The sequence below is a fragment of the Equus asinus genome, chromosome 11, assembly GCF_041296235.1.
Source record: "Equus asinus isolate D_3611 breed Donkey chromosome 11, EquAss-T2T_v2, whole genome shotgun sequence".
Lineage (NCBI taxonomy): Eukaryota > Metazoa > Chordata > Mammalia > Perissodactyla > Equidae > Equus > Equus asinus.
Window position 1 is genome coordinate 50,154,326 of NC_091800.1, and position 24,552 is coordinate 50,178,877.

Consider the following 24,552-nt stretch of genomic DNA (forward strand, 5'->3'; position numbering starts at 1 on the left):
TGCAATATGCACAAGTCTTGTCTAGTTAGTCTAATCTTGATCTGGAATGAACTACATTTCTTAGGCAGTGTCGTAATACAATAATATGACAGGAGTCATAAGCAAAGATTTGCGGTGGGGGGTACATACCTTTACCAACAGAAAATAGCAGTTTAAAGTTTGAGTTTGGGGTTTGAATTCCAGCCATGCCAGTTATCCCCTACACGATACTTATTAAGCCAGTTACCTCTGTGTGCTCTTGGTGCCTCAGCTTCCTGGTGTGTACAATGGCAAGAATATCAGCACCAGCCTCAGAGGTGTGTTGTGAAGATTAAAGGAGTTAAGGCATGGTTATTGCGGGGTCTGGTCCATATGAAGCATCAAACACGTAACAGTATTGTTGTTCTTGTTCCTAAACACACAATCATATTTGTGCACATACTGAACATTCCAAATGAGTTAGAGCCCTTGCATATTTCCCTAATCTTAGTCATTCCCACCTTAGTCCATCAATGGAACTATGTTAGTGTACTTCTAACTGGTTCTCCAGACTCCAGTCTTGGTCAGCTCTAGTCTATTTCACACTGGCACTTAAGGGTCCATGAGCCGGAGTCTCAGTTTCCTCCTCTCAAAAAATGGATTATAAATCTTGTCACTCACAAGATTGTTAGGAAGATGTATGGTTTGATTATGAAAGGATCTTAAAAATATAAAACTCTGCAAATATTACTTACCATTAGGAGGGATTCTGACCTTAGCTAGGAGTGACTCATTTATTCAACATAAATGTATCAATGCTTATTAGGTATGTGCAAAATAGTATTCAAAGTGCTAGTGGCAAAAGTATCAATGAAACACGGTCCCAAGCCTTGAAGGAGCACAAAATCAATGCAGTGGAAAGCCTTCAAAGTGTCTGTCCATTGCAGGAACTGGCTTTGTCTGCCCTGAGAGCTGCTCTCATTCACAGGGTGGGCCTGTACAGACAGACACGGATGATATGACTCCATTCTCCTGGACACTGTGGATTGGACAGGGATAGACAAGCAAACAAGATCAAACCACCAGATGTAATTCTCAAAAGACTTTGACACAGAGATTCAGAGACAGCCAGTTAGTCTCTGTAGGTGATTAGAATTGCAACTCACATAAATTTTGAGTTGCCATGTGTCTCAGTGGGGACAGGGAAGCAGAGAAGCTGGTCTGTAGAATAAGAAGAATGAATCTGATGAGGAAAAAGATGTCTGGATTTCCGATGACTTTTTATTACTTCAAGTCCCTGCCTGAGCTTGAGTGCATTTCCAACTCCTGGGGTCCCTGAATCCCTTCTCTCTCCACCCCAGTAGACTTAAAATTGTACCTTTTCTCTTGACACTACCCCCTGTGGTTTCCTTTACTTCCAACCAGAAGAACATTTTAAAAATACAATATTCATATATTTAATACCAGTATAAGACAATGACTACTATAATAAAGGCACTTAGAACAAGCTTTGAAAGCTGAGAGGTGGCTGCAAATAACTGACTTTGAGATTGCTTTACAGATGAGATGACATTTGGGTTTGTATCTATTTCTGTATCTTCTAGATTATCTGGTCTTCCTGACAAAAGAGGCTTTCTTCAGCACTATGTTCTGCTTATGTTCCATCCTAGTGAGAAAAATTAGTTCCAAGCCCAGTCCTAGTGTGCCTTGTCACACTCTATTCAACTGGACCATACCAGTTTGAACTCCAGCATGCAACAGTCTTTTTAAGCAGGGAATATATGTCACCAGTGCTGCACTTCAATTATTTGCCCAAGATCATACAATCTTTAAGAGGTTTTGAACACAAATATTATGCTTTTCCCACAGTTCTAAGGTGTGAAGAACCACTGTGAGGAAGTCACGTGGCAATGTGGACACAGATTGAGAAATCTGAAGAGCCCTATTGCCTGTGGGTTCAAATCTAAACTCCTTGGCATGGCATTCAAAACCGTCCACAATCTGGTTCCAACTGGTCATTCCTATCCATCTCCCCACATATTGCCATCTCAGACTTGGAACATCTAAACACACCACCTATTTTCATACTTCTCCTCATAATACTCTTATGAGCACAACCCATGTCTATCATCCATCAAGCCTTCTCCATCTACACACAGACAGATTACATCACCTCCTACTCTGCTTGACTTAGCACTTCGGTCATCCTTCTAAAATAGGAGCTAGCCAGAAATTCTCATTTCCTCACTAGGTTGTGTGTGTTTCCCAAATTAGCGTCTCTACAGAATCATAGTTAGACACATCTACCCAGAAACAGGTAAGAGCAGAGACAGGCTTAAAGAGAAAGAAAGTGGATATGATCTGCAGTGAGGGTAAAGATCATGCCAGCGGCAAAATAGCTTTCCCACACAAGTACCGCAGAGCCTGAAATCACACTATTAGGGAGCTATTTCTTTGAGTCTAGTATTACTTGGTCTTCTATTAGTGTGAAAATCTTTAAGCAATCGAGGTGTAAATTAATTTGGGATACATTTCCTCTGTGACAAGAGGAACTAAGCTATGAAAGAAGCAGGTGCATAAGAAATGAGGTACAGAAAAGAGAGGAAAGGTCAGAGGAAGGGGACATCCAGATAGCAAAATATCAACTTGGCAGGCCTTAAGAATCATGCATTTAATTGATTAGAAAAGCAGCAAGTGACATCACTATCACCAATCTCAAAGGACTTCATTTCATTCTCTCTCAAAGAATTTGCTGCAACTGAAGGTTGAAATGTTATTTCAATTGATTTTTAATACATGACAACTTACATTTCCTTTTGCCATCCTGCTGTTGCAATTGAGAAGGCACTGGTTAAAGCATTACAAGATGAGAAAGTCCATTATACTCCTTTGGTAAAAAATGATTTGATAATATAGTAGAAGTCAATTCAGGTTTTGGTCAGTTGGCACAAGAGATGCTAAACACCCATAACTTAATTTCCATTGGTACAGACTGCCTAATTTTTTTTTTATAGCAGCAACATGAAAAGTAATGAAGTTTTGGAGAGCAAGAGAAGGAAGTAGCTCAACCACATTTTTGCTTTGCCACTAAACCTGGAATGTGATATCAACCCCACTGTGTAACCTACATGTGGGTTTCCTCATCTGTAAAATTAGGGTAATAATACTGCTCTCCCTCAGATAGGAGAAATGGAGAAATAACTATTTCGTGCATTGAAAATAGAAATTGAGGGGCTGGCTCCGTGGCTGAGTGGTTCCGCACACTCTGCTTTCACAGCCAGGGTCTGTGGGTTCGGATACCTGGTGAAGACCTGCTCCACTCATCAGCCATCCTGTGGAGGTGTCCCACATGCAAAATAGAGGAAGACTGGCACAGATGTGAGCTCAGGGTGAGTCTTCCTCACCAAAAAGAAAGAAAGAAAGAAAGGAAAGAAAGGAAGAAAGAGAGAAAGAGAGAGAGGGAGGGAGGGAGGGAGGAAGGAAGGAAGAGAGAAAGAAAAATTGACCAATTTTATGATAAACAAGGTAAATAAAATACATCCTTGGTCACAAAATGGTCTCATGATGAAAATTATTTTCTGAACAAATATGTGTAATCATCTTTAATTTCCTAAACATTGAAGGAGGCATATCAAAAACAGTTTTAAAAGCAAACACACCTTACGATCTCAGATGTAAAATAAAGGTTTGTTTCCAGTCGACCCTTTCACTTGGAATCTATGCTGCAGTCTATGGTTGTAACAGTTACAATGAATAGCCTACTGGCAGTAATGTTTTAATGAATGTAAAAATCTGGTCTCATTACAGCAACAGCAACAATAGTAATAACATCAGGAAATAAAACAAGCACTTTCCTTGCATGATCTCAATTAATTCACACGGTTAATTTTACAGGTGAGGAAACTGGGACTCAGAGAGTTTAAATGACTTGGTTACCGTCACACAGCCAGTAGAATGGAAATCTCAAAGTTCTGGTATGTGCAGCTTCACCACATTGCTTCTGGCATTGGTGGGCTTTCGTTTAGATCTAGGGTTATTAAGGAACACATATCCTGCTACAGTCTGAATTTTTGTGTCCCCCAAAAGTCGTACGTTAAAATCCTAATGCCTGATGTGATGGGATTAGTAGATGGAGCCTTTGGGAGACGCTTAAGCCATGAAGGTGGAGCCCTCACCAATAGGATTAGTTCCCTGTAAAAGAGAGAGATCCAGAGAGAGCCCTAGCCCCTTCCACCATGTGAGGACGCAGCAAGGCACCAGCTACAAACCGGACAGAAGGCCTTCACGACAACAGAATCATGCTGGTGCATTGATCTTGGACTTCCCAGCCTCCAGAATTGTAAGAAACAAATTTCTGTTGTTTATAACCTGCTTAGTTTGTGTATTCTGTTATAGCAGGCTGAATAGACTAAGATACCTCCCAACTAGACTTCTGGGAGCAAGTTCTAAGAAGCAGGGACCTGGGACATCACATCACACCCGCGTCAGCCTGCATTGCACACCCGTGTTTTGCTGTGTTCAATTCCTGACCTGCCCAGTGACTCACATTACGAGCATTGTAGCTCTTGGTTTTCAGGCACTATTCTTTTAGTATCTATTTCAGGCCTTTGTATTGTAAAAGGACACCGTCTGCTGGCTGTGTGCAAATGGGACTTAGGCAAAATTACAGGTATAAATTTCAAACAGAATTCCATGTGAAATACACTTTAAAGTGAAAATATGCACATATTAACCATCTGTACAGAATTACAGCCTCCTTCTCTTTCACTATGTTGGGTATTATAATTGACCAGCTATACTGCAATGGTGTTTAAATACTGTAACATTCTAAAAACAATTCCCTTTTCCTGTTAGGTCCCTCTAATTTTTTGTTTCTGCCAGTACACCCTATGTCAGTTAACAACTATACTCTACATAATTCTAAAATATTGAGCTGTATGCTAAATAAGTAAAATATTTTAAGATAATGTCCTGAGGGAATAGTATTTCACATTATAACTCAATATGCCCTAAGGTAATTATTCAGATATCAATATGCAAAAGAGCAGTATGTTGTAGTACCCTATATTTCTTTTTATTTTGCTTCTTTGTAGCAAGCAATTAATTTCAAGGTGCGAAAAAAAAATTAAAGGAAAAGTTTGCAGTTGATTTTCTCAACAAGATTGTTTTCCTAGGGAGAGAGAAATTTCACTTGGTCCTTTTCTAATTATTCATGTAAATTAAATTCTACAAGTGAAGAAAAATTCATAAAAGTCATACTTACTCATCTGAGAGGGAGATATGGCATATGAATGGGGCCCATAACCTCAGAAGGTGAAATGTAGAAAATATCACAAGCAACTCCCACATTAAGTGAAGTGAACCAAAAAGAGGGAGATTCTTCGTGTGAAGGAGACTTCAAGGAGATCCTCCCTAATCGCCTCTTAATAGTCTCAAATCTCTGACACAGGAAACAGATCAAGAATTCAGAGAACATGGAATTATTAATCACTTATATTTGAAACCAAATGCAAGCACTACTAGACACATTTTAAATTTTAAAAACCTTTTAAATATAACATTTTAAAAAGCACAGAATGTAATTTACATTTTTAAGACATTAGTACGTAGCGCATCCAAGGAAAAGTTAATTGTACATTCTTTGTATCTTTCTGAAACCCACACGCTTTTTTCCTCCTAAATCTATTATATGTTAGGATGAAATTTGATAACAAACAACTACAGACTTGTATGCTAACGTTCAATAGTCACACTGAACTCAAATCATTCAGCAAATATTTATGGAATGCCTCTCGTGTGCAAGGCATTGTGCTAAATTACACAATAGCACTTCTCAGTTCAGACAGAAACAGGTTAATCAATCCTTTCACAAAAGACTTAATCATTAAATGGAAAGTATGTCCACCCACCATGGGAATGTCTTAGTTTGAATCTCCTCAGGATAAAGTTTAAAACTATGAAGGAAGCATAAACTAGACCTGGTGACTAGTTGAATATAGAGGATGAAGATGGAGAAAACAAAGATAGAGCAAAGATAAAAACTGAGACAATGACAGAAATTAGGAGAGAGTTGGTGAGACCAGGATGACAATCTAAGTAGTATATATGTTGAGCTGGAAGTAAGTCAGATACCCAGGACAGAGGGATTAGAGGCAGCTAATTGTATTTGACCAGCACTTCATAGCCCTAAAATATTGTCTTAAAATATACAGTAAGAAAGAAAGTACCAAGAGTAGAAAAATCTGACCCTGAGTTTGCGTCACTCACAGCCAGTAAAGGTTAAAAAGGAAAGACACAGGCAAATGAGGACAAAAGGTAATTGCTGAGGAGGTTATGGAAACCTGTAGGGTCAAAGCACTGAGAGATGATACTGAGTGAAGGAAAAAGTCGTGATGCACAAATGAATAGCAACAGATATCAAGAAAGCTAGCAGCTAAGAGATGCCCACTGAATCTAACTAGGACAGTGCTAGTGGCTTTAAGAACAGATCACCCAAGAAGATACACAAATATCCAATAAGCACGTGAAAAGCATATCAAAATATACAAAATGCAAATCAAAACCATAATGAGGACATCAGCAACATGGTGGAGTGAGCTGTTCCCTTTATGTCTACCCCTTGAAACTACAACTAAATGGACAGTCATTGATCAACAGAGGATACCTGCACAACGCAACAGGATGCCTGAGAGACCTGTGCAGCTATACATCTGAAGGTGAATGGACTACCGCCAGGGAGGTGGCAGAGATAGGTTAGCACTTTCCTGCCTTCCAGCAGCCCTGTGCACATGTATGACTGCTCTCCCAGATGGAGAACCCATAGCACCACTGCGGCCCCAAGGGTGGGAGCACAGCTTGGCACAACTGCAGGAACAGGTGATGGCAACCCTGAACCCCTGCGTGATGGCTCTCCTGTCCAGTGAGAGAGCCCACAGCACTGCTGAGGTCCCCAGGGAGTGGCCCAGGCTCAAATCCAGTGCTGAGATCCTGCCCACCAAGCACAACGGCTGGTGCAACCTGGGAAGAGACAGTGGAGGATCTGCGCATCCAGGCAGATGAGTTCCCAGCTACCACAAATGCCCATAGTACTGCTGCAGCCCCAAAGTGGGGTGTACATCTCAGTGGGACTGTGGGAGCAGGTGGCAGCAGCCCTGAGCCCCCATGTGTTCACTTTCCCCTTCAGTGGGAGAGCCCACAGGGCCACTGAGGTCCCAAGGAGTGGCCCAGGTTCGGACAGGCACAGTTGACAGGGATAATGGTGGCAGGCTCAGAATACACAGGTCCTGCCCCCACCGTACTGGCAGCAGATGGAATTTGCAACCAGATACTGTCAGTATGCAAAGGCACAAATCCACCTGATCAAATAATATGAAGAGATATATTAATACTCCAGATCAGAAGGAAAAAGGCAAACACCCAGAAATCAATCCTGAAGACACAGAAATTTACAATCCAAATGACAGAGAATTCAAAATAGCTATCATAAAAAACCCAACGAGTTATAAAAGAAATCAGAAAGTCAGTTCAATAAAATTAATGAACAGAGGGAATTCTTCACAAAAGAGATTGAAACTATAAAGAAAAACCAATTAGAAATGTTGGAGACAAAAACATGAGATAAAGAAAAATAACAGAGCTGATATTATGGAGGACAAAATTAGCTATTTAGAGTATAGAAATATAGAAATGCTTCAGATGGAGGAAGAGAGAGAACTAAGACTAAAAAGAAAAGAAGACATCCTCCTAGAAATATCCAACTCATTTAGGAAATGCAACATAAGGATTATAGGTATTCCAGAGGAAGAAGAGAGGGAAAAAGGAACAGAGAGATTGTTCAAAGAAATAACAGCTGACAACTTCCCAAACCTGAGGAAAGAGCTGGAATTACAAGTAAAAGAAGCTAATAGAACTCCTAATTACATTAATGTAAAAAGACCTTCTCCAAGGCATATATTAGTAAAACCAGCAAAAGTCAACAACAAAGAAAAAATACTAAGGACAACAAAGCAGAAGAAAATAACCCACAAAGGAAGCCCTATCAGGTTTTCAGTGGATTTTCCAGCAGAAATCTTACAGTCTAGGAGAGAATGGAATGATATATTCAAAATTCTGAAAGACAAAAACCCTCAGCCAAGAATACTCTATCCAGCAAAAATATCCTTCTGATATGATGGAGAAATAAAAATTTTCCCAGATAAACAAAAGCTAAGGGAGTTCATTGCCACAAGATTCCCACCTATAAGAAATTATCAAGAAGGCCTTCATACCTGAAAAAAAAAGGGTTTAAAAAGCCTTGAGCAAAGAGATAAATAGGCAGACAAAATCAGAAAATTGAAACTCTCTATCAGAACAGATTAGCAAACACTGAATTATGACATTAATGATAAAGGTAAGGAAAACATCAAGAATAAATACATCACTTCATTTTAACCACAAACTCACAACACAAAATGGAATAAGTTGTGACAACAATAACTTAGATGGGGAAGAGGAAAGGGATGGAACCTGCTTAGACTAAGAAAATAGGAGGCTATCAGAAAATGGACTATCTCATCTACTAGATCTTTTATACAAACCTCATGATAACCACTGAACAGAAAATCAGAACAGAGACACAGATGATAAATAAAAAGAAAACCATCAAGGAGAGCCACCAAACTGAATTGGCAGTCCGAAATACACAGGACAGGAAACAAGGGAAATAGAGAACAACCAGAAAGCAAGTGATAAAATGGCAGCATTAAGCCCTCATATATCAATAACCACTCTAAATGTAAATGGATTGAATTCTCCAATTTCTCCAATCAAAAGACAGAGAGCAGCTGGATGGATTAAAAAACAAGACTCAACAATATGCTGCCTCCAGGAAACATGTCTCAGCTCTAAAGACAGACACAGTCTCAGAATGAAGAGATAGAAGATGATACTCCAAGCTAATGGCAAACAAAACAAAGCAGATGTTGCCATACTTATATCAGACAAAGTAGAGTTCAAGATAAAAAAGGCAATGAGAGACAAAGAGAGGAAGAATATAATGATAAAAGAGAGACTCCACCAAGAGAACATAACACTTATAAATATATATGCATCTAACACAGAAGCACCAAAGTACATAAAGCAACAATTAATTGACCTAAAAGGAGATATTAACAGCAACAAAATAACAGTAGGGGACCTTAACACCTCACTTCCATCAATGGATAGATCATCCAGACAGAAAGTCCACAAGGAAATAGTGAAATTAAACAAAAAAACTAGACCAGATGGACTTAATAGAGACATATAGAACACTCCATCCAAAATCACATTTTTCTCAAGTGCACAAGGAACAGTCTCAAAGATAGATCATATGTTGGGAAACAAGGCAAGCCTCAATAAATTTAAGAAGACTGACATCATATCAAGCATCTTTTCTGACCATAATGCTATGAAACTAGAGATCAACTACAAGAAAAAAGCTGGGAAAGCGACATGTAGAGACTAAACAACAAGATACTGAACAACCAATGGATCATTGAAGAAATTAAAGGAGAAATCAAAAAGTATCTAGAGACAAGTGAAAATGAAAACACACCATACCAACTCATATGGGATGCAAGAAAATTGGTTCTACAATACAGGCCTACCCTAACAAACAAGAAAAATCTCAAATAAGCAATCTCAAACTATACCTAATAGAACTAGTAAAAGAAGAACAAACAAAGCCCAAAGTCAGCAGAAGGTGGAAAATAATAAAAAATTAAAGCAGAAATAAATGAAATTGAAGGCAAAAACACAATAGAAAGGATCGATGAAACAGGGAGCTGGTTCTTTGAAAAGATAAAAAAAATCTACAAACTCTTAGCCAGATTCACTAAGAAAAAAAGAGAGAGATCTCAAATAAATAAAATTAGAAATGAATGAGGAGAAATTACAATAGACACCACAAACATAAAAAGGATTATAAGAGAATACTGTGAAAAACTATGCCAACAAATTGGACAATCTAGAAGAAATGAATAAATTCTTAGACGCATACAACCTCCCAAAACTGAACCAAGAAGAAATAGAGAATCTGAATAGAGCAATCACAAGTAAAGAGATTGAAAGAGCAATCAAACACCTCCCCAAAAATGAAATCCAGGACCAGATGGCTTCTCTGGAGAATTCTACCAAACATTCAAAGACGATTTAGTACCTATCCTTCTCAAGCTATTCCAAAAAAATTGAAGAAGATGGAACACTTCCTAACACATTTTACTAGGCCAATATCACCCTTGTCCCAAAGCCAGACAGGGACAACACAAAGCAGGAAAATTATAGGCCAATATGGCTGATGAACATAAATGCAAAAGTCCTTAACAAAATATTGACAAACCAAATACAGCAATACATTAAAAGGATCATACACCATGATCAAGTGGGTTTCATACCAGGGACACAGGGATGGTTCAACATCCACAAATCAATCAATGTGATATGCCACATTAACAAAATGATGAATAAAAACTACAGGATCATCTCAATAGGGGCAGAGGAAGCATTTGACAAGATCCAACACCCACTTATGATAAAAACTCTCAATAAAATGGGTATAGAAGGAAAGTACCTGAACATACTAAAGGCCATATATGATAAACCTACAACCACATCATACCCATTGGGAAAAAGCTGAAAGTCATCCCTCCAAGAATAGGAACAAGACAAGGATGTGCACTCTCGCCACTCTTATTCAACACAGAACTGGAGTTTTTGGCCAGAGCAATTAGGCAAGAGAAAGGAATAAAAGGTATCTAAACTGGCAAGGAAGAAGTGAAACTCTTGCTGTTTGCAGATGACATGATTTTATATATAGAAAACCCTAATGAGATTGGATTCCATCAGAAAACTATTAGAAATAGTCAACAACTGCAGCAAAGTTGCAGGGTACAAAATCAACTTACAAAAATCAGTTGCGTTTCTATACTCTAATAATGAGCTAACAGAAAGACAGCTCAAGTATACAATCCCATTTATAATCACAACATAAAGAGTAAAATATCTAGGAATAAATTTAACCAAGGAGGTGAAAGACCAGTACAATGAAAACTATAAGACATTTTTGAAAGAAATAAATGATGCCGTGAAGAGACAGAAAGACATTCCAGGGACATGGATTAGACGAATAAACATAGTTAAAATTTCCATACTACCTAAAGCAATCTACAGAGTCAACACAATCCCAATCAGAATTCCAATGACTTTTTTCACGAAATAGAACAAAGAAGCTTAAAATTCAAATAGGGCAACAAAAGAAGCCAAATAGCAAAAGCAATCCTGAGGAAAAAAAACAAAGCTGGAGGCATCACAATCCCTGACTTCAAAATATACTACAAAACTATAGTAATCAAAACAGCATGGCACTGGTACAAAAACAGACACAAGACCAATGGAACAGGATTTAATCCCAGAAGCAAAACCACACATCTTCAGACAGCTATCTTCAACAAAGGAGCTAAGAACACACAATGGAGAAAGGAAAGTTTTCAGTAAATAGTGTTGAGGAAACTGGACAGCCACATGCAAAAGAATGAAAGTAGACCATTATCTTTTGCCACAGACAAAAATTAACTCAAAATGGATTAAAGATTTGAAGGTAAGATGTGAAACCATGAAACTCCTAGAAGAAAATATAGGCAGCACACTCTTTGATATCAGTCTTAGAAGCATATTTTCAAATACGATATGTACTCAGGCAAGGGAAACAAAAGAAAAAATAAACAAATAGGACTTCATCAGACTAAAGAGCTTCCGACAGGCACAGGAAACCAGGAACAAAACAAAAAGACAACACACTAACTGGGAGAAAATATTTGCAAATCATATATCCTACAAGGGGCTAATCTCCAAAATATATAGAGAACTCATACAATTCAGCAACAACAGAAAACACCCATTCAAAAAATGAGCAGAGGATATGAAGAGACATTTTTCTAAAGAAGATATACAGATGGCCAACAGACATATGAAAAGGTGTTCAACATCACTAATCATCAGAAAAATGCAAATCAAAATTACAATGAGACATCATCTTAAACCTATTAAAATGGCTATAATCACCAAGATAAAAAACAATAAATGTTGGAGAGGATGTGGAGAAAAGGGCACCCTCATACACGGCTGGTAGGAATGCAAACTGGTGCAGCCACTGTGGAAAACAGTACGGAGATTCGTCAAAAAATTAAAAATAGAAACACTATCCAATCCAGCTATCCCACTACTGGATATTTATCCAAAGTACTTGAAATCAACAATTCAAAGAGGCTTATGCACTGCTATGTTCACTGCAGCATTATTCACAATAGCCAAGATGTGGAAGAAACTCAAGTGTCCATCGACTGATGAGTGGATAAAGAAGATGTGGTACATATATACAATGGAATGCTACTCAGCCATAAAAAAAAGACAAAATCGTTCCATTTGCAGCAACATGGATGGAACTTGAGGGTATTCTGTTAAGCGAAATAAGCCAGACAGAGAAACACAAACACCATATGAGATTTCACTCATATGTGAAACATAAACTATCACATGGACAAAGAGAACAGATTAGAGGGGAAGAAGGTTGGGGGTGTGGGCATAAGAGGGAAAGGGGCACATATATATAGTGACTGACAAATAATAATGTACAACTGAAATTTTACAATGTTATGAACTATTATGACATAAACAAAAAGAAAACCATACTGAGATACCACTTTACACCCATTAGGATGGGTATTATCTAAATAAATAGATAAGCAGCAAGTATCAGAGAGGAGTATGTGGAGAAACTGGAAGCCTCATGCATTGCTAACAGGAATGTATAATGGTGCACCCTCTGTGGAAAAGAATTTCGCAGCTGGAAGTTCCTCAAAAAGTTAAACATACAGTTACAATATGATTCAGCAATTCCACTACCAAGTATACCCAAAGAATTGAAAGCAGCAATTTGAACAAGTATTTGTACACCAATATTCACAGCAACATTATTCACAATAGTCTAAAGGTAGAATATCCATCTACAGATGAATTCATAAACAAAATGTTGTACATACATATAAGAGGATATTATTCAGCCTCAGTAAGGAATAAAACTCTGACACATGCTACAACACGGATGAACACTGAGGACATTATGCTACATGAAATAAGCCAGACACAAAAGGACAAATACTATTGTACAATTCCACTTACGACAAGTACCTAGAATAGGCAAATTCATAGACACAGAAAGTAGAATAGAAGTTGCCAGGGGTTGGAGGGATGGGCGGGACGCAGAATAGGGAGTTAGTATTAAACGGGTACAGAGTTCTGTTTGAGATGATGAAGAAGTTCTGGAGATAGATCATTTTGATGGTTGCAAAACATAGTGAATATGTACGCTAATGCCATTGAGTACATTGAATTGTACACTTTGAGAAGATTAAAATGGTAAATTTTATGTTATACATATTTCACCAACATTGAAGAAGTGGGCAAGAGAATAGATCAGCAGGACTATGAGAGAAGAAACCAGACTACGTGGATTATGGAGGGAGTGACTGGAGATGAAATGGGGCTTACACATGACCTTCACTTAAGAGGGGGGTATACCCCCCAAACCTGATGGTCAAAGTACAAACCTCCCCAAACAGAGTAAACCACAGATAGTATTCGTTGTAAAAGGGGGAGCGAGTCTATCAACTGAGTCACTCCATTTCAACCCTTTCGGTGCCTGGACTCTGCCAGGACCTGGAGACACAGACTTAATAACTTGTGGTCTCTGCATTTAAAGGTTCACTGCCTGTTTGAGAATCCTGAACCTGGGACCGAGTTGACTTATTCACCGACTCAATTAGCATTTAATGAGCACCTACTGTACACCAAGACCAGAGTTAGTCACTAGATTTGCTGGAGGTTACATATAGAGCAGGTAGCTATCAACAAGGCGAGACTTCTGGAAGACACTAAGACCCCCATCTCCTTACCCAACTCTCCCCAAAAGATACTCAACACAGCTCCAAGGCCATTAAGCCTTTTTCCCACACTCATAATCAAAATTCAAAGATCACGTTTAACTCAGAGAAGCAGTACACTCATTCAAATCCCCCCTGAATTACAAAAGTCAGATACTGGGCTTCCTGAAAAAAAAGTTCATGAAGCTTCTACTGTACACTTTTACCTAAGGCTGGTAAAATGATTCAACAACGTGTAAAGAATCCAGAACCTTAATTGCTGTGAAATTAACTGTGCTAAATACTTTCTACATAATACCTCCTTTGATCCCTACAACAATCCTATAAGGTAGATTATGTCAAATTTTCTAAATATCAAATTCAACCCAGTAATAAATAACAACAGATACTAAAACATGTCTGTTTTTCTTTGAAGAGGCTTCAGCAACTTCAGGGATCAGAAGGGAACCATAATCTCAGCTCTATAGTTTTAATCGGCCAACAGTTCCTTTTGTAGTCTACTGTCTATTCATTTTCAAAAATCAATTTATTTTTTTTAAAAACAGAAAACCTTTTTTAGGTAAAAATGTGAGAGAATTATACCTTCTTATATTTTTTCTCTTTGCACCTCATGTTTATATTGTTCCTTATCATGCTAGTGGTAGACACTACCTATTAAAATTCCTTTTGTCTTTGTCTAACTTTTTTCTGAACAATTATTATTTATTTACTCACAGAGCTATCATTTCTTGAGCATCTCTTACATGCTAAGCACTGTACTTGACTGCTTGGTAAGAAGGAATTGGGGCAGAGGGAGGAGAGAGAAACAAATGGAAAGAAAAAGAAAAGAAAAAGGCCCCATCTTTTTTTCCCCCTCAAAGAACACCCAGGCTAGTAGGAGAGAGAGGTGTATAAAACTATTTATAATACAATATGAGATGACCTGTGATACAGACATGTAAGGGACTGTGGGAGCCCAGAGAAAAAAACTAATCATCTCTATGAATGAGGCATTGTGCTAGATATTGGGGGCTTCCAGGATATAAAAGGATATGTCCCTGTCTTACAAAAGATTATAATTCTGTAATAAAATTAAATATATACAAAAATGACTATACACCAAGGTGGTAGTTATAAGTGCTGTTAGAGCGATACAAAAATGTAAGTTCCTAAGATTGCTCACACATCTGGCTAAGAGAGAGAATAGTACTGTCCTCTATGGAATATTTTCCAAGAATCTTTCCATTTCCAAGGAATATCACCTTGAGGAAGTCTTCATAGACATAATTTTCAAATTTGCGGGTTGAGAATCGTAGCAGACAGATTCTATTATGACCCCCAATTGTCCCCACCTCCTGATAGTCACACTCTTGCATGACTCTCTTCCCATTGAGTGTGGGCATAGTGTAAGGAAGAGAAGATTATGAATAGTGTGTGTCTATATACACAGAGAGACGTATGTGTGTATATATATATATATTATGCATACATACACATATGGGGAAAAAACAGATTTCTAGGAAGATGTAAGATTGAGATAGCTTTATTGGACATTGTGGTTGACTCATCAACACTCTTTCTATCCCAGATGATTAGTCTAGACCACCCAGACTAATGAATGCCTCCTGGAAACCGATATTAGTCCAGGGGGTACACATTTCCCATCCTGGCCCAATCATATTGAAAGGAAGAATTTGTATTCCAGAATAGGGTGAGGTTTTCCAGATATGCCCAGAGCAACATGTAGCAAAAATTACCATTAGCAGCTGTTTTGCAACCATAAGTAAAGCCAACTCAAGCAAGAGGGAGAAGATAAGAGTTCACAAAAAAAGCAAAGTCACGGCTCTGACGTGCTCTGTCAAGATTCCACCCTCTTCTGAGCTTCTTATTATATAAAATAATGTATTTTCTTGTTGTTTAAACCATTTTACTGAAGACAAATCTCTATGACCAATACAATTGTGCAATTAAGAGAACTCAAGTATTGCAAGCAAGTCAAATACGAGAAAATAAAATAAGATTTCACCACTTGGGTAGATTGTATTCTGGTTCATAATTATTTACCCCACCCTCCATTATCTGAAAGAGGATTATATATTCCTGCCCCTGTGCGTGTGACTTGCCCATGCCTCCTGTAACAGGAGTATACATCCTCCCTTGGATATGAGTGGACAGTGGAATGTGAACATATGGGACCCATGTTACATCTGAGCAGATACTTTGAGAGGTGTCACAAATTTCCATGAGTTTCCTTATCCTTCCCATCTGCCACATCCCAAATTGGGGCTGCCCTTTCACCTGGGTTGTGTAAGTACAGAGACACATAGGGAGAGCCCAAGAGATCTGAGACGAGAGATCCATAAGAGCAGTAGTCAACCCACAGCTAACAATATGTTATATGAGTGAAAAATAAGTAGTTGTTGTTTTAACTGACTGATACTTTTGAGTTACTTGTTAGCACAGCAAGGCTGACTAGTACACCAATAGAAGACCCATGAAACTCTTCAAGAAAGCGATTTTTCTAGGTTGTTTATGCCAAAAGGCAAATTCCAAGGGATTAAGAAATGAAGGAAGGAGGGGCAGTTCCTCTTCCGCTTAGGATTTAGAAAGCCTCAGAATATGTCACTACCCTAACAATGAGAAAATCCAGGCTAATAGATAAAAGTCATAATTTGGGGGGGTCCATCAGAGAGTCACAGGGCAACCAAGTAAACTGAATTTCTAAGGTCAACAAGCCACTCCAGTGAGAGACTTAACACACAAACTGTTTCATATTTGGCAGAGCAAGGAAGGGATGGTGACCATAGCAGTAGGTAAGAAGTAGGTGGGAGAGAGCAGGAGAGGTGGAAGTACTGAGCTTATCCAATTAACAACAGCGAGAACAAAAGCAAGGCCTAAGATTAGGAAAGCAATTAAAGAGAGCACCTCACTGCTCTACCAAGTTCAGATTCCTGGTCTAAACAAATCACAGTCAAGGTTACTGAGAGAACTTGGAAAAGGTAGATCCAAGCTATTGACAGTGAACTTTGAATAGTCGGAGAGAAGGAAAAAGAGCACGTGCAAAGAACAGAGGCCGGGGGGAAGCAGGGATGAGTTAACTATTACCAAAAAGGAGAGGTAAATTCTGCAAATGCCAGGCCGAGACACTCGAGAACAAATCTAGGCAAGGATCCACAGCAAGTGACTCACGGAGTATTTGGCAGCCCCTAGAAGACAAGGAGAGACAATAAGATTCACCTCATCTCTTTCTTGAATAAGATGTATTAGTAGGTCCACAAAATCCATTGGCATGGTATATTTGAGCTTTAACAAGGTATGTGACAAAGTCCTTCACGATATTCATGAACACAAGATGGAGATATACGAACTAGAATAAGTAGAGAATAAGAACTTCAAGAAATTGACTATAAAAACTTGAGAGAAAGCGTGGTTTCTATTGTAAAGAGATTCCAGGTAAATTACTTTATGTGGGATGACACTACTCAATTAGGGTGAGAAATTAGTACAATCTAACTTTAATCTAACAATAACACTCTAATTTTAATCTGATAATAACCTAAGCTTATTAAAATAGCTTAACAATAATAGCAATGATTTACTTAGCACTTACTATATGCCAAGTATGGTGCTAGGCACTTTCCATAAATTAACTTTTTTGGTTTTTTCCCCGAGGAAGATTAGCCCTGAGCTAACATCTACCAATCCCCCTCTTTTTTCTGAGGAAGACTGGCCCTGAGCTAACATCCGTTCCCCCTTTACAAACAAGGAACCTGAGGCTCAGAGAGGTTAAGTAACTCAGCCAAAGTAAAACAGCTAGCAGGTGAAAGAATGGAGATCAGAAGTTGGGTCTGAGTCTAAGGGTTGTGCTGTTAAATACCATGCTGCACTTGGGATAATGCTGGGCATTTATTCAAAATAAGAGAGTAGCACTAGGCAATGTGGAAAAACCAGTGTAGACCTGATCTGAATAGGAAGAAGTCTGGAGAAGAAGGCAGTGATAGAAAGCCAGTTGTGTATTAGGCAGAAGGGATGATGGGTAAAGGGGCAAGCGAGCCAGAGACAGGTTGGAAGGACTTATTGGTTGTGGAGATGCAGAGGGAGCAGAGCAGCTTGAATTGTGGTTAATAAAGCAGACTAGAATGATGGTGGGGCTTCATTCTCTTCCAAGAAAGACACACACACTGCACCTGCAGCCACTGTTGTGCTCGGTCCAGGTGGCACCTCCAGTATTGCTGGTGGGAAATACACTAGTTGATAGAGACTCCTAGAGTGTTGATATGATAGATATTTCTGTAGCCCTCTCCTTTAAATACTCCCAATAACTTTATTACCCTTAATGACTTCCTAATGAAGACATTTGGTCTTGCTCACAAATCTCAAATTTTCTTCATTGACCAAACAAGGCAAAACATCAACAAAGTTCAATATTTTTTAAATGTATACTTCATTACTCCTATTTCTTTCATCTATACCAATACCATATTTAAATGATGGCAATTTACCTACGTAAACTTTTAAACGGTAAAAGATGCTGTTGTTCTATGTTGTTGTCAAACATCCCAGTGAACTAAGCATTGTAATTGTTCTCAACTTAACGTATAGCAATATCTGCTATTTAAATAACAAATCTGGAACTTGGGGAAGCAATTAAAGTTTATGCAAGTAAATAAGAAAAGGTTCGAAAGCAATAGAATTTTTTAAGTTCCTATGGAAAATACACACAGATATTAATACAGCCAAATAATCCAAAGCTGGCACTATAAACGGAGAGCTAATATTACAATGCTTGTATCCAATATAATGTGTACGCACTTGACGAATTTGGGGTTCAAACAGCGCAGAGGAAATGTCGTTTTTATCTAAACCTATGAAAACAGTTGGTCACCTGCTGTGTCTGAGGAGAGTCTAAAGTTTTTGTCATTTATAAGCAGCCTCCTGCCTTCAGTATAAAATCATTGGCTTACACAGTGAATCATTATAAATCTCTCACAAGCTTTTAAACCAATCAGTCAAGCTTACAATGCAGTGATTTGGAGAATCATAGCTCTGAGGCTTTGGGGCCTCACTGTGCAAAGGTAATAAATGTAAATGATTTTGTAACTTGTAGAAACATAGGTTAGTTCGCTCTTTACCTCCCAAGGAGCAACTGGGTTTGACTAAGAAGGTTTACTGTGATCCTAGGGAAAAAAAATCTATTATGTCATTTTCTTTCCTGAATCCTGGGAGAAAGAATAACATAAAAAGCAGTTAATCTGTTAAGCACACAAAACCTACTATATAGAAAACTGCCACTCGGAAGTCCTAGATTCCTTATGCAATTCATAACATACCCAGCGAGAAAGGAGCCTTTCTAAAGCAAAGTTTTCTAAGTCGTGTCGTTTACCCAGTTTTACCAATTCTGGGCAAAAGAATCTTAATTACAAAAATCAGAAAATATTTATTAGGTATCATTGCCATTCTCAAAAAAAAAACTTTTTGCAGTATTCATGAAATAAAATCTAAAATCTGAAAATAAATTCTATGCAGTTTGAATGGTTTTTTTTCCAGTGTGAGACAATTTCATCAAGACAGCAGAAGGATTTACTAAGGATGGTAACAACATTTCAAAATGAGATAAAATATACATATTATCACACAGTTAATTAAAGTTTAGTTATATCCAACAAAACTATAAATGTTGTAAAGTGAGGTTCTAATTGTACTTATAATTTCTCTTTACTAGAGACCTGGTAAAACCTCTTAACCGAAAATGGATAATAAAATATACCTGCTTTAGGTTTGATCTGGATTTGCCATCTTGCGTTGTTTCAGTTCTATTGATGGTCTTGGTGTCCGTGCTGTTTTTGTCCCCCTAGTGTCATCTGCAAGGTCATGTCGTCACAGTGTCAGAACATTTACTATTTAGTCTTTGTTTCCTTGCTCAATGTTCAGGTTTTAAATAGCAAATTCCTCAAATATGCTTTGCCAAATTCCTTCTACTCATCACCTTGTCTTCTCGAGCCTGTCTGAGCCCCATCCGTGTCCCATCCATACTTTCTACATTCTCCATCTTAATGCAATGCTGAAGCAGAGAAGGTAGTTTTAATATCCTTCTAGCAGGATTCCTAATTAAAGAAAGTCCAAATTGCAAAAGGAAAAAAAAATGTCTGGATACCCCACAATGGGGAGAAATGCAGATAGCGTGAAACACCCTAATATAAAATGTCTTCCCACCACCCCACACCCCCTCCTCAGCCCCTCCTCCCTCTGTTTGAGGGATATTTCTATTTAGCCATTTTGTGCCCAATATTATGTAAGTGAAACTTAGAAATGCTAAAGGGTAAAAATTGTGTATTGCTTTATTTAAGCAATAATTTCTACTTTAACCACTAGAGGCCAACTTTCTCTTTTTACAAACATATCCTCTTATAATTTAGATTGCAAAATTAAACAGACTTAGAAATCGTATCATTCATGCACATCTATGAATCAAAGATAATTTTCACCCTTTAATTATTGAAGATTCTTTAGGCACCCCTGCTTTTACCCCTATTAATCTCCTTGTCTCTACTGCATTTTCTGCTCCATGCTACATGTTTAAATCTTTTAATATCCAGCTAACATATCACTTCCTTCACAAAATCATTCATCATTATTCCAGTTGTTATTTATAGATCTCTTCTCTTATTCAGAAATACTGTAATAAACCACACAATTAACACAGAAAAATATTGTTTATTTGCTAATTTTGTACATATGTTATTATTAACACCCCAATTAGACTGTATCTCTCTTATCTTTGTGTATTCACCACAATATTGCGACATCTATGAAAGTGATCAACAAATAAAGATGGGTTAGTTGATTGATGGATTAAAAACATCAAAAATGGATTGAACACAAAGAAGGAAGAGGAAATGCATTATGAAATGCTGATAAAAAAGTTGAAATATTTTAGGTAGATACACGAGTAGAATTATGATCCAAATTTATTTTTAAAATAAACTTTGCTGGAGCTGGTCCCATGGCCTAGTGGTTAAGTCCGGCACCCTACACTTTGGCAGATGGGGTTCAGTTCCTGGGTGCAGACCTACACCACTCATCGGTGGCCATACTGTGATGGTGACCCACATACAAAATAGAGGAAGATTGGCATGGATGTTAACTCAGGGCAAATCTTCCTCAGCAAATAAATAAATAAACAAATAAATTTTATTAGAATGCTAAAATGAGGGAGCTCGAAACTTGGAGAGGTACATTTACTACAAATAGAAATAAATCCTCTTTCCAGCAGGCACTGAACTATGAAATCCCATACCAAGAGGGGAAAAATAAAATGAAAACAAATGAGGTTCAGGAGGAGTTTGGCTAATTTAATTCATGCAAGAACTATAAATAGTTAATATTTACACAGTTCTTATCACGTGCCACACACTGGGTCAGGCAAACTGTTATTTCATTTGACGCTCATGAAAAGGTAGATCTATTATCAACCCCTATTGTACAGAAGAGGAAATCGACATACAAAAGAGGTTAAGGAATTAGTTCAAGGTAGCCCAAAATGTATTGAATTCTTAGTTTTACAAAGGCACTAGGCTGCAGACACAGAAAAATAAACGATGTTTATACTGGTTTGGAAGCTAAGATAAATGAAACAACCAGAGAATAAAAACTACATATGTGTATATCCCAAATTGTTGAGAGAAAAAAATTCAAGGAAGTTGTAAGAGTAGAAGATGATCACTCTGGGAGGAGAATTTTTGGAGAAGATAAGTGCCGAATTAGCTGCAAAGGGCCATTTAGGACAGTGTATGGATGAAATTTAATGATACACTTGTATGGATGCGGTGTGTGAAGATACACCCTTGTCTCCAAAAATTTTTCTGATTTGCTCTTAAAACTATATCAAAACTTAGCACGTTCAAGGCACAGAACTTAGCTTGGCATACAGTAAATCTTTATTTCTGCAGAAGAATCAGTATTACCTATATCAAAACAGGTTTTTTCCTTTGAAAATTTGTAATAATGCTTGCTTCAAAATGATTACTAATAGAAAACAACGGAAAATGAATAAAAAGAAACTGAAAATTGCTTCAAAAACAACTTAGATGCCAAGAAATTTAAGAATAAGTTAGAACATTTTGAATAGTTTTACTAGTTTGACCTCATTTCCCTTTTTTCCTCCAACATGAAATACAAAATATTGCATTGTATATTGGTTAAAAAGTATGTATTGGTGTATGAATAGTTGTGAATTTCATTATTTATTGGAACCTTTAAACTTTGAAAGATCTTTTTGTAAATTATTTATATAAAATATTGTGATAATCGTAAAATTAATAACATCAGGTACTGAAAAGTCTATCAACTTTGCTTTCCCAAATACATATCAAGAGAAAATGAGCTCACATAAGATCTTGTGAAAGGTTCTTGTTGAACATCAGCAAAAAAAAAACGCTGGCACTATGGTAAAATAATGGGATGAGCTCATAAGAGTTTACAGAATGCCTTTTCTTGGAAATCTTACCCTAAAATCACTTATTTATCTGTTTTTTTTAAATTGAATAATTACTTTTCTGAAAGTAGAAGGTTTGACCAAATGACTGTTCCAAGATCCGTCAGAAGCAATTCTAGTGTTGTCTTCCTTTTTCTTTTTATTTGTGCGCGCATGTGTGTACATAGACATGGACCAAATGAATCCCAGTATTTTTCAATGCTTATATTATGACTAAAAGTTATATATGTTCTAAATATCCCACTAAAGTTTTATTCCTATGAATTGAGCTTTAAATCTCTCGGTCAAGTTTCCAACCATGATTACGCACAATGATCCAATTACATAGTTTATGAGTTAATTTATTAATATTAATTATTGTTCATGTAAAGCTAAAAACTAGGATCTTGAAAAAACTAACTTTAAATGCAATATCACAAAGCCAATATTTCAATAGTAACATGCATCAGGTAATAAATAGCCCCCTTTGATCATTGTTTTTAAAGTCTCTTGAACCATGCTTTGATTAGTTCTATTTAATATTTAACATCTGGTTAGTCAATTTCAATCTGCAGGAAACACTGCTGGAAAAATTCTATGCTGACTAAATACATTTATAATACTACAAAGCTGACATGTAATTGATTTTAGTTCCCATAAAAGGATTATGTTAACTTTCCTTAATCTATATATTTGTATTTTGTGCAGTCTAGTGAATTCACACCAGAGATGCTAAATTTTTATTTCTTATCAATATTTTATGTAAAATTGATAGGATTATATTTTAGGCTAAGTACCACTTTCCAGTTTTTCCCTTGAAAAGAAAATAACATGCTAAAAAATATGACTGCACAGTTGTAGCACTAATATGATAGAGCCTGACTGGCTGGCTGCAGTACCTCTAGTCCATTAAAAGATATACAGTAGTAAAACATTTGCTATAAGCTATCAGGCCCCAGAGAGATTTTTCGACTAAAAAAAAGATACAGGGGCCAGCCTGGTGGTGTAGTGGTTAGGTTCACCACTCTGCTTTGGCAGCCCAAGGTTTGCAGCTTCAGATCCCAGGCACAGACCTACACACTGCTCATCAAACCATGCTGTCGTGGCATCCCACATACAAAACAGAGGAAGATTGGCACAGGTATTAGCTCAGGGCCAATCTTCCTCACCAAAAAAAAAAAATATATATATATATACATACAAAAGTTTTTATTTCCCACAGCTCTGAGTTTGGTGTTTTTTTTTTAAATATTGTCTAATTTAGGAAATTCCAGATTTTCTCATCTTTAAATAAAGTGTGGCAATGTTTGCAAAGTATTTTGATTATCACTCATTTAATACTATTTCATATTATTGTATATTAAGACATGTAAGTATGCCAAATTAATAATAACCATTTTCAAGTCAGTTGTGAACTTTATAAGACAGAAATTTTGGTTTTATCTTTATAACACTGTCACAACTGACAGAAAGTTAATTTTTTTAGATACATAAAATTTACCTTTCCTATTTGGTTTCAAATACCCAATATGTTGAAATTGGTGATTTTTCTTTTAATTTCAGGATTCAGGCTCACCGTTGTGTGTGTTGGCAGGAGGGTATAATCACAAAGCAGTATAAAATTTATGAAGGCAATGTCCAAATTTCAACTCTTTCACTAATCTTCTCTACAGATCATCTACCATTATAATTGTGACAAGTTAGAAAGGCACTCCATTACAGAAAAAAGAAATATTTAAAGCAATACTAAAAGACTAATAAAACTTTTCTTTTAAAAGAAAAAGTCACCAAAGATTGTAATCTCTGGCAATAAATACTCTAAAGGAAATAAAGATCTTTCTGTAATGACAGTGGTTGGCTGTTCCAACTCTACCCAAGTTTTCCATAAGTCTGCAATAAACTGTGTCTTCTACAGGCTCTTAGATACTCATAGTGCTTGGACAAGAGCACATGCTTGAAAAATAAATACTAATAAGTAAATATTGTGCTTGATAAATAAGTCTTAATGGATAAAGTGTAATGAAAGTTTTATATATAACAAGTAATTCTTTTTTAAAATGCACATAGTAAGAGCTAATATAAGAGGATTAACAGTACTGATTGTTAAATTCAACATTTGCTTTTTTCTAATATAATTATATTATGTTGCTAAAATAAAACTGGTTATGTTGCTGAGATAAGACTGAT

The 24,552-nt window shown here is 37.2% G+C and overlaps 1 long non-coding RNA gene across 1 annotated transcript in view; it reads right to left on the reverse strand.

Annotated features, from left to right (window-relative positions):
• LOC139039798 (uncharacterized) overlaps positions 1-24,552 on the reverse strand; it is a 104,128-nt gene that overhangs the window by 50,838 nt on the left and 28,738 nt on the right. Inside the window, exons 3-4 of the long non-coding RNA XR_011493023.1 lie at positions 19,660-19,753; positions 16,998-17,098 (exon numbers count right to left, since the gene is read on the reverse strand). This is a non-coding gene — a long non-coding RNA (uncharacterized lncRNA). The remainder of the gene's footprint in view (positions 1-16,997; positions 17,099-19,659; positions 19,754-24,552) is intronic.